Raw genomic sequence first — 7,405 nt, forward strand, 5'->3', positions numbered from 1 at the left:
ACCAGAGGTGTCCTCTCCCCAGGAGTCGGCCCTGCCCCTCTGTGGGCCCCTGTTGTACCCGGGTTGTCTGAGTGTCACTCCCTTTATCAGGAGGCAGCATAGCTTTTTCAGATCGCCACAGTGTGACCAGATGCTAATTTGAATCACATCACTCGGTACCTGAGGCCAGGCTTGCAATAGGTTTTCTCCCTTTAACTCTTAACTCTAAGGCCATTTTAAAAGTTGGAAACTCGTAAGGAGGAAAACAAACCAATAATAAGTCCAGAACAGGAAACATACTCCTGCTAAAGACTGATAAAGGCGCCGTAGTAAACGTGTTCAGGGAGGAGTAGCATGACTCAGAAAAAAACACCACTAGGAGTTGGTTGAACCTCTGCCATGTTTGAGTTGCTGTATGAGCCACTGCCACTATTAAACCAAGTTAAATTCGGTATCTTCTTACACTGGCTCAGCCTGATTACCTGTTTTGTAGACTTTCTAGAACGTTAAATGCTAGATTAAAGTGAAGGCAAAATGAAAACAGACCTAGCTCCTCGGATCTCCCAGTACAAGGACTTTTCTTTTCCTACTTCCTACTTTGACGTGTAACAAAACCCAGGCTGTGTTGTATAAACAATGACTTGGAGCTCTCTATGGTAATCACACATTGACGAACAAAGAAGCCCAGTGGTCCAAAGCTAATAATGTAAATAAATGTGCTGAGCTGAGTTCACATCTTTTATCTGTCTCTTCCTTAGATCTGAGTAAGTCATTTAGGCTTTCTGGAGCCTTATTTCCTCATCCGAAAAGTGCATTTGACATGGTGAGACTGTATTGGTAGCACTGAATAGAGTGCCAAACACAATAATACCACACACACACACACACACACACATGCATGTGCACATGAGCTCGCGGCTAATTTTTATACATAAAGTGTGTGCTTAGCTGAATTAGTCTTAAGTATCTGTTCATCTAGAAGTTGCCATGTCTTGTAAACATTGGGGGTACAAAATGTTCATATAGCCATAATCCTATAGATAAGAATTAAGTGCAACTTTTACAAGTATGTGGAAAGATATGCTACAGTACTACAGAGTTCATCTGACTTCCCAAAGAAATGACAAACTAGGTCAGAAGTAGACGGTAACTAGATGAAGGAGAAAAAAGAAAGAACATAGTCATGCCAATGAATGTATTTGAAGTTGGGGAAGGGGCACGGAACTGGTCCTGCTTCAGCAAGTAGCAGAGAAGAAAATGTTAGAACACTGCTTACAAAGTAAAACTAAACCTGCTAAAGTTGTCATGGTTCTGACCAAATTGAGAGATACTCTGACGTAATGTTATTGTTCCTGGCACAAACAGCATAAGTTTCATATTTTTATAGACTGTTGGTCCCGAAATGAGTGCTAATTCATGGCACCAATAGGTGTCATAAATGTAGTGGTTACAGGTGGCCCTGTCAGTTTAGAAACTCTGTGCTAATGAAAACGTAACCTTTTACTCTAGACTGAAAGTAAACTACCCAACTTTAACCCGAAGGTGAAAATTAACCACACTATACCAGAAAGTAAATATCTGGCTTACCTTTGGATGAGACAAAAAGATGCTGCTCCAACTCTTCCATTTTTTTTGTTGTTTTTTACCCATCTCTTTTGCTCTCCCCTTTTATATTTTACTACAGATTCAGCAATATAAGTATTTTTCCCTTTTATACCTTTGTCTAAACATTTATGGTTGGTTTGTTTTGTTTTGTTTTAACTACTAGGCAATCATTTTCCTTTTGGGGCCTACTTTTCCTACTGGCTTTCTGTTTATCTCTTTTTATCTTTATAATACACTTTTAGTAATTTTTTTATTTTATCCTATTAGTTGTAAAAGCTTATGTTTTCTGATTTTATTTCCATTCTTTATCTAATACAGTATTAACCGTAAGCAACTGTTTATCTCATACCAAATTCTACATTCATTTTGCAATTTTCTGTTTTATGTCATTGGTGATATACTACTGAGATTTTATTGATATTTGGTATATCTTTATATTTCACAGTTTGGTGTTGCTGTTCCAATAGTTTATCTTTTTCCTCTCTGAGTAGTACTGGGTATTGGCCACTCAGGAGAAGGATTCTCTATAAGGAAATTCTCAAATACAGCTAAAATAATTGAGAGATATCCTATCGAAGGGATGTAAAAACCGTAACATAAAAAGACAAGAAACATGAAAAACACAGCAACATAACTCCCTTAGAGTCCCCTTAGCAACTATAACTCCTCGATTATTGAATCCAAAGATACTTAAATCGGTACAATGTCAGCTAATGGTTTTAAAAGGTTACTAGTAAAACCTATCAGTGAACTTAAAGAGGATACAAGCAAGCAGATGCATTTAATCTTTTTCGTAGAGAAGAAAGTAAGGGACACAGAGGGGAAAAAACTCAGCAAAATGGATGAGAAGGAAATATAGATTAAAAAGTAGTGCTGAAGAATAATTCTCACCAGTCAACCAAGCTAAAGAAAGAGATCAGAGATGGAGGACAAGGTAAAGGATGTACTGCATCTAAACATCAATAAAAAAATAAGCATGACCACAATATTGAAGGGCTCTGGAATATAATCAAGAGACCAATCTGAAGAATCTATGGATAGAAGGAAATGGTAGAAAAAATGAAAATCTAGAAAATCTACTCACTGACATTTTCTCAATTCTAGAGAAAGAAATGGACTCTCAGACAAGTAATTTAGAACCATGAGTAGACTTAACCAGAAAACAACTTTTTCATGACATTTTATACTCATTCATGTTGAAAACAAAACAAAACAAAAACTATTAAAAGTGGTAAGAGATAAACTCTAAACCATCTGCAAAAGCAAGCACATCAGAATTGCGTCACTATCTGATAAGCAGCCCTAAAATCCAGAAGAATTATACTTTTCAGGACCTGAAAGAAAAACCCTCAACCAAAATTGTTACATTTAGGAAAATTGTCTTAAAATTGGTGGAGATGTAAGGATGTGCTAAGACAAACACAAAATACTATGGTTCTTTTCTTTGTTTGTTTTTTTTTTTTTTTTTGGCTTTTGAGACAGGGTTTCTCTGTAGCTTTGGAGCCTGTCCTGGCACTAGCTCTTGTAGACCAGGCTGGTAATACTATGGTTCTTGATCACCAATCTGCAAATGACACTTTATGAAAATACTATACATAGAGGAGGAAGATAGACTTAAGCACAAGACCAAACATGAGAGGACTAACTTAATGAAGGGTAAGAAGGAATCTATCATGTCCAACATAGTAACCAGCACACTCTTAATACAGATAGGATTGAGAGATATCAGGGGAGAGGCAGAGAAACCTCTGCCATGGAATTAACTAGACAACCCAATAAGAAAGTCATAGGATTTAATAAACATCTCTATAATAATTTTAAATATAAATGATCTCAACTTACTAATAAAGAGATGCGGCAGACTAGCTGGCTAGTTTTTAAAAAAGAAAAAAACTAGATTTGATTTTAAAAAAACTATATTTGATTATCTACTGTCTCTAAGAAACATACCTCACTGGTAAACACCCAGGAAATCTGAGTCAAATGATAGAAATCAGTTTATCAAATGAGTGGAAGTTGAAAATAGCCTGGCATAACAGTACTGACATATGGTAGAATAAATTTTCTTAAAAAAAAAAAGATATTTTTAAAGTCTGCTAAATATCAATAAAGGATACAATTCATCAAGGTCTAAGTACCATCCATATACATACAGGTAAGTGTAGTTCTCACCCTTCATGAAGGAAGTTTTGTTTTGCAACGGATGAAGACCATCACAGAAATTCTCAGCTGGTCAAAATGCAGAGAATAACTGACTATGGAGTGCCCATACACAACTGATATATCGAAAACACAAGGAATAAGACTTTTCCTGAGACTTAGGGAACATCATGGAACAGGGGGTGGAAAGAAGGTAAGAGCCAGAAGACCAGAGCATCTGCTATGTATGACAAGGTGTTGTACGCATGAAAACTTGACAACATACTCAAAGAACAGCACAATAATAATTCCAGTTGACACGTGAACATGGTCAGAAAAATCTTTCAAGGCCCTACCACTAGATAATTGCTACAGCAATTAATGACTACTAAGTGAAGAATAATCAGGTTTATCCATAGATGAGGTGCTGATTGATTCTCTAATCCCAAGGGATGAGTCCTAACAAATCACACACACACACACACACACACACACACACACACATGCCAATAATAATTAAAGAAGAGTAATGAGTTTGAAAGGGAGTAAGAGGAGACATGGGACAAGTTGGAGAGAGTGTTGGACAGAAATTATGTAAACATAGTACTCATGTATGAAATTCTGAAAGAACATTTAAAAATAAGATAAAAGATAAAATAATTGGAATATATATGCACCAAATAATGGGGTTCCAAATATTGTAAAACAAATTCTAATGGATGTAAAAGGCCTGCCAGTTCCCAATACAATAATAATGAATGATTTCTGTTCTGGTGGAAGCTTCATTCCAGCCCCTGACATCCATAGACCCAAAGTCTGGGATGTTCTAGTGGAAGTTTCACCCCAATTCCCATCTACAATCTCTCTCCAGATCCTGCCACACCTCAGAAAGTCCACCAAATGATGATCTGATCCCTCCCCCCAGAAATGCTCAAGACCACTCCCACAGGGTATTTAAACTGCCCTCAAAGAGTAGGCACTTTTTTCTGGTCTTCCTTTCCCGTCTCCTTTCTGGGGGGCTGGAAAATCATCCAGGAGCATTTTATCCATCAAACCTGGGCTTTTTCTAATTGGGTTTGATTTGCTCTGATTTGGATTGCTGTGTTGGCAGAGAAGCTTACCGGGGTGCAGAAACTTTTTATCTGGAGGTCCCGTCAAGGGGCCGGTTTTCCCCTACTGACCTGGGACCACGTGGTGGGAAACCACCCTTCTCCCCTATGCCTGCTTTCCACCAGGCTAAGATCAGCTTTCAGCTGGGTTAGTTGTCCTTTCCAACCCATCGCCTCGAAGGTCCAAGGCCTCCTGCACTTTTTGGGGTGTTCTGCCAGACCCCCGACCTGTTACTGGGACAAGGACATGCCTTGTCCTGTGAGAACCCTTCTTCAGAAGATGTTCTGTTTAACAGAATATTCCACACCACCCTTTTTTGATCCAAAGCCTATCACAGTGGATGCATTGGGCTAGGCATTGGGTCCCAACATGGACTTGTGAAATGGGCACCTGCAATTTGAAGCCAGACCCCAAAATGCCCTTGGGCTGCCTTTTAAAAATCTTTTTAAATTAGGGCTGACACCGTATGTCCCGAAAGCCTGACTTCTCTGTACACTAAGGCCTGGCTTCTGTATGTTCTTGACAATGGGACACAGCGGCCACCAGAGGCAACTTTTGAATTTTCCATCCTCTGTGACCTTGAAATTTTTGCCAGCATGGGGATAAGTGTACAGAACTGGACAAGTGTACAGAATTCCCATATGTCCATGATTTCTGGGTACTGGGCTCCCCCCCTTTTCTTAGTAGTCAGTGTCTCACAGCACTGGTCTTGTTGCCTAGGGTCATGGTGCCTCCAGATTCCCACCTATCTGGGAAATGGGATCCTAAGAATTCCACCCTGACCATGCTGCAGGAGACAATGGCCCCTCCCTCATTCTCCCACCCCCCACAATCCTCCTTACCCGAACCCAACCCCCTCCTTCAGGGCCACCTGTTCCCGTCAGTGGTCAACATTCCTCTCATTCCTCCCCCATCCACCCTTTTACCCCCTCAGGGATAAAAGTCAAAGGCCAACACCCTCTTCCTTACCGGCCTTTTTCTCCTCCCCTTCCTACAGCCCCTCCCTACCCTCCCACGCCACAACCCACCTCCTTGTCCCCTTCTACACATTGACCTAATTCCCTTAAAACCTCCCAGGTCTCTTCTCATACCCCATCTTGCCAACCCCTTGCCCTCCTCTGACCTCTCCTAGAGGTAGCTGGAGCTGATGGAATTGATGGAAGTTCATACTCCCTTTCCTTTCAGGACCGCTCACAAGTAGAAATGTGGTTGGGTTCCTTCTCTGCTAAGCCTAATGTTTATATCAGGAAGTTTTGTTATCTGTTCCAGGCCTGTGATCTGACCTGGCATGACCTCTGAGCCATCTGGGTCTCCACTCTCACTCCCTAGGAGCAAAATCGAGTTCTGGTAGCAGCAAGACAGTATGCAGACCAGATTATAGCTCAGTTTACTCCACATGACCTAGCCTATCCAGTGGGAGCCATGGTCCTGGCCACTCATTTCTGTCAGCACTAAATATTAGAAAGACATTTTAAAAATTGAGGAAGGTACCCAAAGTCCCATAAAGCAGTTGGTGAAAATGGCTTTTAAAGTTTTCAGTGCCCAAGAAGAGGTAATCTTCCCAACAGGCCCAGTAGCAACAGAGGGCTACCCTCTAAGCCCAAGCCATAGCAGCCACCCAGAGGCCCCCATAACAAAGACAAGGGAAGTTGACCACAAAGCTCCATTGCACCAGTGCTCAGACCAAGTCAATTCCCTGAGGAGCCTGTTTCAAGGAGCCTGAGGCCATTGACCTAGCAAGGGTATGCCCTATCTGCAGACTGCCTGGACACTGGAAATCAGAATGTCCCCATGTGGGCTCATCCTCTATGCCACACCACCGAGGCCCAGCCTCACCAACAATGGCACCCAAGACCCTTCCAGCCTTTGAACTACTCAGCCTGGTGGAGGATGCAGCCTAGGCTTGGGGACTCTGCTTGCACTCTCTGAGCCTAGGGTATCAATACAGGCAGCAGGTAAGTCCTTTACTTTTCTGTTGGACTTGGGAGATATCTAGTCTGTTTTGACATTACATTCAGGGCCTACAGTACCCTCTCCAATTTCTGTCACGGGGGTGAATGGTGATATTGCTGTGTACAAGAACAGACCCCAAGATATACAACGAAACCCACCTTAAGAGTTTTATTAATAAAGAGAAGGGAGAGGAGGAGAAAAAAGGGGAGGTGTACAGGCCTGTCTGAAAGCAACATGGTAAGAGAAAATGAAGTGGGCATATCCACTGTTTTAAAGGTCATTTAGCACATGAGCATAGGGGCTTACATAATCACAACATGCATAGATTAAGTGATTACGCTGCACAGAGGTTACAAAGGGCTTTAGCCTTAGGGTGACTAGGCAGTTTGCCTGAATACTGATAGCACATACAAAACGTGGGAACCAGAAATGCTAATGCCTAGGGTGACTAAGCATTCTGCCTAAATGTTAGTGACCATGGGACCCCGAATGTGATAGAAATAACATCTCACCCTTTTGTTTATTAACAAATGGGGAGGAATTAAAGGTTGCAGGTGAGCAGGAATGGGGGCATCAGGGCTCTCAAAACTGCTTCAAGCTGACTTGGTGGGCATGAGTC

The sequence above is a fragment of the Arvicola amphibius genome, chromosome 3 (genome assembly GCF_903992535.2).
Source record: "Arvicola amphibius chromosome 3, mArvAmp1.2, whole genome shotgun sequence".
Classification (NCBI taxonomy): domain Eukaryota; kingdom Metazoa; phylum Chordata; class Mammalia; order Rodentia; family Cricetidae; genus Arvicola; species Arvicola amphibius.